Raw genomic sequence first — 12,029 nt, forward strand, 5'->3', positions numbered from 1 at the left:
CTATCCTTTCTTCCCCTTTGACGATCATTCGTTCTTCTTTGTCCCTTATGACCCGACCCACGATCTTGACCACCTCAGTTTTCGCAACCGTCTTGGTCCTCATCCTCTTGGGCCTGACCTCTGGTTTCACGGCCTCTTCCACGCCCTTGTGAACTTAGCCAACCCTTACCTCGGTTACCAGACTGAACATACGACTTGCCTTTATAACCACTTTCCGATCGATTGAAAAGTAACTGACCTTGTGAATTTGAAGCGCGCTCTCTCCCTCGTAAACGTTCCTCGAACGCCTTAAGTCTTCCAATAGCATCTTCAAACATCAAACTATCGAGATCAACACTTTGCTCGATTGAGGCTACGAGTTGAAAGTACTTATCTGGAACCGCATCTAGCAACTTATTCACCAAGATATCTTGCTCGAACACGTGACCTAGACTCGTTGCCTTTGAAACCATACTTGTTATTTTTCCTGCAAACTCGTCAACAGTCTCGTCTTCCGCCATCTTGAGTTTCTCAAATTCAATTTTCAAAGTTAGCAGTCGAGCCTTTTGAACTCGCTCGGCCCCAACATACCGAGCCTTAAAATCCGTCCATATATCTTGGGCATTCTTGTATTGAAAAATCTGAAGAAGAATATCACCATCCACCACTTGAAACAAAAGCGATCTTGCCGTTTTATTCTTCTTCGCATCAATAACCGCACCCTCTTCTGGTTGAATAACTTCCCGTAGGTCTTGATCATCCAATATCGCTTCCACCACAATCACCCATGTGATGTAGTTAGTTCCATTCAACTTTGGAACCTGTAGCGATATCCCCCCACTCGCTTTGGGCTAGATTACCGGTTTTTCTTCGTCACCTGCCATTGACGTAGAACCCCTTTGCTCCACTACGTTGGAATAAATACAAACCAATAAATTCCGAACAACTTTTCAGAACCAAACCAACTTGCTCGTATCAAACCTTGGTTAAAACGTAACTTGTTTAACTCAATAAATACGAATTCTAAATTGAACCGTCTTATTCAACCAAAATAAAAACCTAGCAATAATTGTTTAAACCAACTTGTTTAACACAAAAGAACTCAACTAATAAAGAAAAATAAACCCACTGTGACTTTCTTCTTTTCTTCGAATTCTTCCTGGCACCGAAACAATTAATATAAATTTAGCACCTTCTTTGATTCTTAGTCAAGCCACGTATATCACCAAAAGTCAAGACTTTAATATTCAACCCAACTTTACTTCTAGAACCTTTGAACGCAGTTACGATCAAGAACCTCAAATCGTCAGCCCAATAAAATAATACCCTCTGACCAAACAGAAACTTACTATTTTCGCTGCAGTTCCTACACCAAGGTAACGGATCCGACTGGCCTACTTGTAAAACAAACTTCGATTCCAAAACCCTGCTCGGTTTCGATATTCGTCGATGATAGAGCCTCCTCAAGCCATCGCTCGCCACCGACCGATTATTGATTTCTTGAACTTGGCTCTGATACCAATTCAAGTCCCAGATCGATAATCAAACACGAATAAACGAATAACTCTCGTTTATATTAATCAGAAAATCTTACTCTAAAAACTGATTACAAACCCTCAAACCCTAACTCGGTTTGACTCTTGATGAACCCTAACTCGGTTGCACCAACTTCACTTATTCTAATGTCTAACCATAACTCGGCTTATATAGACTAACCAAACTTACTAGTCAAGACATTACCAAATATAATAAACTCTAATAATTTTTGGGTTGGGCTTTACACTTGGGCCAAACAACAATTGAGCCAACAATTAGAGGTGCACATACATGGTAGGCTCTGACGGGTCCGAGTCGGTTCCAGTTCTTGGGAGAAATCCTATACCAGGTCGTACCCACGGGTTGGGTACGGGTAGGAACCGGTTCCGAGTCGGATCCGAAACCTGATATTTGTGTGCCTCTAGTTAATTTAGGGTTGTTCGCAAGCCGAGCCGAACTGAGCGAAGGCTTGCTCGTTTACAACCTAACCAAACCGAACGACTGAAATTCGAACCAAGCGAAAATCGAAACGAGCCAAAATCGAATCGAGCAATTTTCAATCGAACATCGAGCGATTTTCGAGTATTATTTATTTCTTCTCTCTAAAAATTTCAATAAGAAACAAATTTGAAGACTGTAAATAATATGTGTAAACAAATTAGTAGTTTTAGACAAACGTGCAATAGGTTTTAAATTTTAGGAGAAAAAAGTTTGAAGTGAGATATAACGAGCATCTAAACAAAATTCTAGTATTCTGAAAACTTGAATTGAACTAATGAAACTATAAAATGGACGAAATAGGAAAATTTTGAAAGGGCATAAAAATTGTATACTGATATTTATGTGTATTGTCTATATCTTTATATATTTGTTCATATCTAATTATATATAAAATAAATTAAAAATATTCGAGCCGAATATCTAATTATATCTGATTAATTTGTTCATATCTAACTATATCTTTATATCTTTGTATTGTCTATATCTTTATATATTTGTTCACATATAATTATATATAAAATAAATTAAAAAATATTCGAGCTAAATTGAACTTTGTTCGTTACTTGGCTCGTTTACAAACCGAACCAAGAATAGCGGCTCGTTTACAATCGAGCGAGTATTTTTCGAGTAATTTCTGAACGAGCGGCAAGCTGTTTGGACATGTTTTGTTGGGCTCAAACAGTGGGGTGGAGCATGTCTAATTCTAGCCCAAGTGAGGCCCAAAGTAAGATTTAGATATCTTTTAAAACCCAAAATCGGAGTATAAAGCCGTCGCATTCACCGGACTCTTAATCCACACAATCGGTGGTCAGCAGCTGTAGTTAGCTTGTAACATATATTTATTTTTTGTTTCGAAATTGATTTAATATTAATATGATGAGAGTTATTGTCGCCCCAATCTTATGAGCTTTGTAACATTACATTGCTCTATGCTGATAGACATATTTATAATCTGATTCACTTTTAAGGTTTTTTATTTTGTTTCAAATTTGGGGTTGATTTTATATATTTTTAATTTAATGATAATGCCCTATGGTATCTGATGCCTTGACTTAATTAATGTTTTAGGCATCTCGTTTTAACGGGCAGATAGCAATGAAAACAGTTCTGCGACACAGTTTGTTGTTAGATTCTAAAGCTTACTGTTATTTATTTCTGTTCATATATTTTATTTATCTATATGGGTTTTTGTTATTTATAAAGGTGTTTATGTTTTAAGTATGTGTAATATTGGTTTTGAAGGGCAGTGATGAGAAACTAGGAAAGTCATGCACCACTCTGATTAATATTCATTGTGATTGATAAACTTTCTCCAAACCCATACATTTTTTGAGCCCTTTTTGTTTGTTACATAGTATCATCGGAGTTGAAATTTTGAATGTCCTTGGCATCCAAAAGAAAGATCAACATTACTTTAATTATCATGACTGCTCCAACTCTAAATGTTTTTATCAGTATCGTTTATATTCAAATATTAATTTTCACTGGCATTTTCAATTTCAATAGGACCAAAGCCTTTTCTGTTTAGATTTTTTTGAACAGCCAACTAAATACTAGCCGTATGTGTACACCTATTGGCAAAAGGCCATCCACCCTTTGTGATCTTATGCAATGCTAGTGGCTTGGCCCCTTACCAATTGTAGTAGAAACTTGTTGCCTAAAGACATGTTGTGTTAAAACTCTTGATTTGAGCCAACACATTTTTGACATGAGCTCCTCTTACCTAGGGTCATCTTTGAGAATCTCAAAATTTTCGGGTCTGAGTTGAGTAAAAGAAGGTCCCCTAAAATTGCTTTTGTAATTATATGATAGATAATTTGACAATTTTATGAATAGGATTCCCTTTCAAAAGCTCAAAATGAATCAAAACAAAAAAAGAATGATATTTTGCAAGTTACTAAAATAATTCAAAGAATGATAATCAGCAAGTTACTAAAATAATTCATAAAAAATACAAGTGAGTTTTTTCTATAAAAGAAAAAAGAAAACAATTTATGAGAGTCGAACCCATGACCTAAAAAAAAGAACCATTTGTAAGAGTTAAACCATGACCTCCAATACTATACCTAGAACTCTTTCCGTTTGATCAATGAGTCATTTTATAGATTTCTTTTAAAACAAAATCAAATATAAAAGATAAATATTTTTTTTAATAATTATTGGCCTCTTGAGAGAGTGGGCCTAGTTCTATCGTCATTCTATCCCTCCCTTTGGGCCTGGCCAGAAGTCTTATCCACTACCTTTGATACAGCCCAACAAGCCGAGTCAACTAGCCCGGAACATCAAACACTTCGAATCAAAACAAGGCCCACTAGAGAAGTCAAGAAACCCATGAGATTTATGGATTGAGCCCCAAGTCTACATGTTCCCACGTTTTCATTACTGCATATTTGTTTGAAGTAGTATATTGCATGTTAGGGAAGTTAGCACATGATAGGAGTTAGTGGCATTAAATAAGGAATATGGGTGATGAACCTACATCCCATACATGTTTAAATTTCAAGTTTGTTTTGCATTATGGATATGAAGAAAGAAAATTGTTCCAAATTTGTCTCTCAACTCTTAAAAAAAACTCTCTCCCTCTCAAGTTCTTATAACTAGTGCCATCAACCTTTTTTAGAGAAAGGTGTTGGCGTACCGCTGCTAGTTTCCTCGTTTGGTTGTTAACAACGTAACAGGAGCTCATTTAGAACATCTCAACACTAAATTATGAAATAATTAAGTCATTTATAATCTTTACAAGTCTTAGGGTCTGTAACGGTCTCGGTTCATTAAAGCCCGTTTTAGTTGTGTTTTATCCGTTACAATCATACTAAACTTTATGTTCTTAACAGAATTCACAGTTTATATTACAATGTGAATTTTGGTTACAACTCTTAGGGACTTTAACGATCTTGGTTCATTAAGCTTGTTTTACTTTTAAATATATAACATGTTTATGCATCGGTCATCAAGCACCTAATTTCAAAGTTGACACTTAGTGCTTTATTACAAGTGTTCAAATGACTCAAAATCTATTACTTTACAATAGCTTCAATAAAGTGTGTTCCAACAACAAAAGGATAACCTTAACAAATCTAAAATCAAACCAAAAATCACTATATTTTGTTTTATTTTTTTATTTAAATAATATTTTTTATACATTTATTATCATATTTTTTCTTACTCTATTCATAACCACTTTTAAAAATATTAATAAGTTATAGAGTGTGAACAAAAACATTTTAAATATACAGAAAAATTAGTGTTTTTTTTTCTCTCTTCCATTCACAACACCCTAAGACGCTGGTTTGTTTTTTCCATAGGTAAAATGTTTGCAATCTACGGACATCTGCAAACATCTGTGGAAGAAGAGGTGGACCAAGCCTCTGTAGTTTGCAAGAAAAAAACTGTTCGTTTTTTAATGTGTGTAAACTGCTAAAATAAACTGTGGTGGTGTATGAACTGTGGTAGTGGGTGGTGGTGTTAGACGGTGATAGTGGTAGTGGACGGTGGTGGTGGTGGTAATGGACAATGATGGTGGACGGTGAATCGGTGATGGTGGTAGACGGTGGCGGTGGTGGACGGTTGTCTTTGGGTATAAGGACTAATGTGAAGCGCTGCCGTGATTTCTAAGATAAAATTCATCTTCGTTGATGTAGCACACACGTCCTTGCGCTCCCTGTTTGGTTGAGTTTCTCGAGCTTTATCGGTTTGGTTTAGTTGGGTTTGAATAGCTTGGGTTGGGCTTGAATTGGTCGAGCTTGGTTGGCTAAAACTTTATCAATTTGAGTTTGAGTTTGGGAGGTTTGACCTACGTAAACTTGAAGTTGGTTGGTTGGATTTGGGTAGGTTTGGATTTGATAAACGAGTTTTGGGCATGCGTCGAGAAGGTGGTTTTGGCTACCACAATGATAGCAGGCTCGCATGGTTGGGAGTGCGGGAGTATATGGTAGGGCATATGATTGGCAAAATGATTGAATAACATCTTGTGGGAAGGATGGGCTGTTTTGAGTAAGCATTGGTGCTCGGCACGAGTTGGTGAGGTGACCGAAACTATGACAGTTGGAACATTTTCGGCATTGAGCGGCAGTGGGGTGGTGGAATTTACACGTGTTGCACAAAGGGTGTCTTCCCGTGTAAGGCTTTTTGTTAGGTTGGTTTTCGGTATTTTGGGTTTGTGTTGGTTATGGCATAGTTTTTGCATTTATTCTTGTTGTTGTAGTTGGTGTTGGTGGGTTTTGATGTGGATTCAACCTTGACCTCATTGGAAGGTTCGATCGTGACCTTATCGGTAGGCTTCTTGGCATCTTTAGGCGTTAAAGTCCCGTCTTCAATGTGATTATCGGATAAGGTTTCTGCAAGGGTTATAGCATCGCGAAGAACTATAGGAGAACTATTCAAGACGGAGTCTTGAATTTGCATCGGGAGGCCCATAATGTACTTGTCAATTGCACAAGGTAATGGGTAACTAGATGCGGCACAAGGAGGTTGAGCTCATTAAAGCGAACGATGTAAGCTACATTGTCACTACTATCTTGTTTGAGATTCCAGAATTCGACTTCAAGGTTCATGAGTTTGTTGGGAGGGCAGAACAGTTGGGTCATGATTCTTTGAGCTCGTCCCATGGCATGGCTATGGTGACCTCCGCACCAAGAGTTGATTTTTCTTTAACCTACCAGGTGAGGGCTCCTTTCTCGAAGACACTTGATGTGAATCATGTCTTCTTCTAGTTAGGGCATTCAATATGGAAAAAGGTGCTTTCAATACTTTCGTACCACTTCAATAGGACTGTGGCACCTGCCGAGCCCTCAAACTTGGGCGGTTTCACATTGAAAGTTTTGAAACTGCAAGTGTTGGTGATAGAACCTAAAGAAGTTGAGTTTGTACCGACATTGAGATTCTGGTAAATAGGGGTGTGCAGAATTAGTGCCGAAAAAAACCGATGACCCGACCCGAAAAAACCCAATACCGACTGACCCTTTTCGGTTCTTAAAATCTAGTCCGATCGGTCTCGGGTCGGGTTCGGGTATTTGGGCGTAAAGACCTAAAGATACCCAAAGAGCCGATATTTTCCCATCTGTGTCAGCATCATATTCATCTTCGTCACATTCTGTAATCTGTATGAATTTGTATGATTTAAAGATCACTCTTTCAAATAAGAATTACCTAGTGATTTTCGACACATTCTGTAAACTAAGTTTATGCATATGAACTTCTTGTTCTTTGTAAGGTTTAGAGAAAAAAATTAGATGATAGAAGAAAGTAGGGAGTAAGAGAATGGGGATAGAAAGGAACAAATAGTCAAATACATGATACATAGGGATATAAATAGCAAGCCTACCATCTTTTTTATGTTTATAAAATAAACCTGTTTTAAATAAATTTAATATATATATATAGGAGAAGTATAATTTGAAAACTCTCTTGAGTTGAGAAAATCCGTGAAAACCCTATGTAACATTTAAATAAATTTAATATATATATATATATATATGTTGTAACATTTAATACAAAACATCGAAAACATAAAAAAAATGTTTTGCTATTTTTTTTACATTTTTTTAGTAATTTTTATATATGTTTTCAGGAGAGAGACAATGTAAATAAACTTTTACATTTTTTATTAACTTTAATTGTGTACCACAGGATTTAATCTTTAATTAAAAACATGTGGTTGAGAATGGGTTTTTAGAGTTTTCACAACTCAAGTGGGTTTTTATTCTAACCTAACCCTATATATATATATATATATATATATATAAAGATAAACTTTGGTGCCGCAAGTACGGTATTGGTTGACGATTTTTGTTTTTTAGTTCAGTTACCATAATAAACGAAATGGAAACCGACCAAACGTTAATTTGTTTTTTGTTTTAGTTCCTGTATGGCTGTATCATAACAAACCTGAAAGAAACTGACCGACAACGCTCTGGTTTTAACAATCCGCAAGTTTACTGACCGACCCCCCCCCCCAACCCAAAAAAAGGCCGTTGGTCCACCTCCATTTTATATATTTTTTTGTTTTTTAGTGAGGAAACCGTAACGTACGTAATCAAAACCGACTGAATTCGTGTCAAGTTAACGCCTCAATACTCGGGACCGAAAACGTCTGGGTTTTACCACCGCCCGGGTATGCCAACCAAATAAACATTGTCTTTAATATTTCGTTTTCTTATATGTTAATGTTTTTATATGTTAATTTGATGAATTAATTTTTTGAGTTTTAACGCGCAAATTTTACCAATGGTACTGACCAAATTCGTGTCAACCCATCGTCGTGATGCTCGGGTTTTACCAACACCCGTGTTTCAACGATGGGGTTTTTCCAACTGCCCCGACGCAATGCGCCGGGTAAAAAAGCTAGTTTATATTAAAAGATAACTTTTTCATAATAGCTAAGCAATTAGTTAATTTAGACCTAGATTGAAAATGCTAGTTTCTTCGGTTGTAAATTACACACACATCTAGTTGTATTTCTTTATTTTTTTTAATTTTCTTAGATAGTTTTCTTGATGTCCGTGGTTAATTATTAAAAAGTTACATGGAACCTTTTTTTTACCTTTGTTTTATACTCATTATCTCTCCTCACAATCCACATTTCCACAACAAATTTTTCTTCTTCTTCTTCAAGTGTACTTTAGCATTCAATTTTATGACACAGATTTGATTTGCTTACTAGGTCAATTATAACATCGCACTTCAAGTTCGTGACACACAGTATGATTTTGATCTAATTCAACCCAAATCAATACCGCAATTGAGATTTTGGCCAACCAAATCAAGTCTGCAATTGAGATTTTGGCCATCCAGATCGATCTTCGATCTTCACTAATTAACCGGGTTCGGAAAACCGATGCATAACCGAAACTGATTGCCACCTACAGGTTCTGCCTTCGGTTAACGATTTTAAGAATCGGTTTTCGGTCTGCGTTTGGTATTACGCGGGTCGGGTTTTCTCAAATGCACACCCCTACTGGTAAATCTAGGTCATTCTAATCGGGATCATATCGACCAATTGTTTGGTAATTTGAGTTGTCATTCTGCGGTTTGTATTTCTAGCAAGGCGCAAGGAAATCGGGAAGGCATACTGCGAAGCGGGAAAATATTCATGAGATGTGGAACATAAGTATGACTTTTGAATTACGTAAATTATTTTGAAAATAAAATCCACATGGTGCAAGATTGTAGTTGTAGTATCCATGAACCACTATGGATTTTCGTATTCCAATAACAATCAAGTCAACCTTAGGGAAAACTACAAAAACAAGTTTTAAATTGAAATATCCAACACCCACTTAATATGAACAAAGAAATCGAATTGAAAATCAAGTGTTCATGTATCACCATGACTTTTCGAGTTTCAATTAAAACCATAATATAAGCATTGAATCTTGGAATCATGTGTTGCATGAACCACCATGACTTGTACACACTTTTAAGAGTAGGATGCAACCATTTTCTATTCACAAAGGAAAATGATCACATTTGATGGCTTAAAGTTGTGGTTTGTATGACGTTTTTGGTGTGGTATGCTTCACCCTAATAACTTCCAGCACCCTTTTCGAACACTCCAGGTAAGCAACCTAGTCCGGCGGTTGATTGGATTTATACGCGTTGCTTATCCTTAGGTGCTAAAACCTTGGTGAAAAGGGTTCGAAAAACAAGTGTGTCCCCTTCCAGTTACTACATATTCGTCACGTAAAAAACAAATTTAAGGTGAATGAAATATCGAAATATCAAAACACGAATTTACTTGAACATCACAAATTTCATTAAAAACCAAAAGATTATAAAATTGATTAGGCATAAGCCTTAGAGTTGTGTGTGAATACGTATGTATGCGATGTTATAAAATATCATAAATATAATGAAGCAAAATTAAAAATATGCGGGCACGTAGCACATAGGGTATACATGCAGTTGGGGCCCTAAAAATAGAGTATAACTATACTAGGTCGTTACGGCTAACCACCTATCTTATAATCACGGCTTGAATATCAATCTATAACACCCCGGCTTTAAGCGGAATACACCCGGGTGGTACGTACAGATTACCCATAAGCTCGTAACACTATTAAAGTGACAATATATTTATTTCATTTCAAGTAATCACAAGTACACATTTGCATCAATCGGATAACAATGCATTGATATAAAAACAACTTATTTAAACAATCCTAAAGTCCAAACTAGTTATCTTTGTTCCTTGCACATCATCGTATCCTGTAGCACGTTGAAAATAATAATAATTTTGTCAATAATAATGTTGGTGAGAGTTCATAAAGTTTTGTATATATAATACGAAAAGTAAAAAATTTATGATGTGCTAAAAGTAGTTCAATAATTATTAACTAAATTAACTAAAAATAAACACTAAGTAATACTCTAGACTTTCTAAAACTCGACTAAACTACTAACCGGCAAGTGAACCGATCGACTCTAGTAAAGCTAAGTAAGTCTGGATATCGAACCCACGAGACTCTCTAAATTACGTTTATTAGCTAATTAGACTCGACTACAAACACGACTTATTAATTTATATTTGTTTGAGAGTGGTTTTTATTTAAAATACTAATTTAAGACTATAATTAAAAACTAATTAAGAAAACAAGTATTTAAACGAAAGCAAAAGTTTGTTAATTAAAATAAGATGATGATGAGAGAACTACCTAGGCTAGAATCTCATAAATTTCAGTTATGAATGAACCGGGAAAATATTTAGTTATGGATCGGGATCGTAAAATAGACATTTAAGAGAAAACCTGAACAGGACCCCTAACCCTTCTCAAGAAGACACCTATGGGTTTCTAACAACTTTTAACGCACACCAGTATTAAAAATCAAGTACCCTTACAGTCACCTAATTAATTATGATTTAGTTTCTTTATATGAAGTCCTACCTTACAGCGCGGAAATCAAAGGCAATTTACTATATTTAATTGATTTAATAGACAATAATAAATAATCAACCCTAGACGGACTCCATACGAAGAACTAAATCTATCAAGATTAAATAATAAAGATCTATCAATAACCTAGCACTTTACATATTTTAGGTTAGCAGCACACTTAGGTTTATTTGACAATATTATTCCTATGATCTTATCATGAAATCAATCATAAAATAATCAAGAACCAAAGTAATTAATCTAATAGCAACCTATCATATGACAAACAATAATCAAGGAAACTATGGAATAAAACTCATCAAACAATCCTAAGCATCCATATGCATCCATTTAATTTAAATAAATCTTTTACTAAACCATAAAAACCATAACGATAAATAATCCCAAGTCAAATCAAAACGTCAAAGTAGGTTCATCATAAGCTTAAGTAGTTCATGCAATTTAGCCTGACATCTTAAGTTTAAACGAAACAAGCAAATAAGAATTTATGGCGGATAATAAAGGAAACGAAAGAAAACAGAAGATAAAACCCGTGTTCTTCATCTTCAAACAATACGCGCTTCACCGAATGATTCTTCAACTCCAAAGTCGCCAAAAGTAGCAATCCTAAGCTCGGGACCTCTCCAAATTCGGCTAGCAACTTCAGGTATGATTAAGGGTTAGATTAGGGGTGTTTATATAGTGATGCGTACAAATGCAAAGAAAGAAAGTCATAGCATACGCTTCTCGACAATTAAAAGTACACGAGAAGAATTATACCACCCATGATTTGGAACTGGGCGCGGTTATTTTCGCACTTAAGATTTGGAGGCGCTATTTTTATGGCACCAAATGTACGGTATACATCGACCACAAGAGCCTACAACATATTTTCGACCAGAAAGAGCTAAACATGAGGCAAAGGAGATGGGTAGAGCTGTTGAACGATTATGACTGTGAGATTCGTACCATCCGGGCAAGGCTAATATAGTGGCAGATGCTTTGAGCAGAAAAGACAAGATCAAACCACTACGGGTCCGAGCACTTGGAATGATCGTCCAAACCAGTCTCACCAAACAAATTCGTATTGCTCAAAACAAAGCTCTGAAAGGAGATCACTTGGAAGATGAAAACTTGCATGGG

The 12,029-nt window shown here is 35.9% G+C and overlaps 2 non-coding genes across 2 annotated transcripts; both read left to right on the top strand.

The window, feature by feature from the left end:
* The first annotated feature begins 2,885 nt into the window (after positions 1–2,885).
* On the top strand, positions 2,886–2,975 carry LOC143548915 (small nucleolar RNA U31b). The gene has a single exon (XR_013138040.1). It is a non-coding gene; the product is annotated as a small nucleolar RNA U31b (small nucleolar RNA).
* Positions 2,976–3,257: 282 nt separating this feature from the next.
* Positions 3,258–3,353, top strand: LOC143548908 (small nucleolar RNA Z221/R21b). Its single transcript, XR_013138038.1, has one exon. It is a non-coding gene; the product is annotated as a small nucleolar RNA Z221/R21b (small nucleolar RNA).
* Positions 3,354–12,029: the final 8,676 nt, after the last annotated feature.

The sequence above is a fragment of the Bidens hawaiensis genome, unplaced genomic scaffold (genome assembly GCF_021521415.1).
Source record: "Bidens hawaiensis isolate Kalapana, Puna unplaced genomic scaffold, B.hawaiensis_p1.1 tig00000945_1, whole genome shotgun sequence".
Taxonomy (NCBI): Eukaryota; Viridiplantae; Streptophyta; class Magnoliopsida; order Asterales; family Asteraceae; genus Bidens; species Bidens hawaiensis.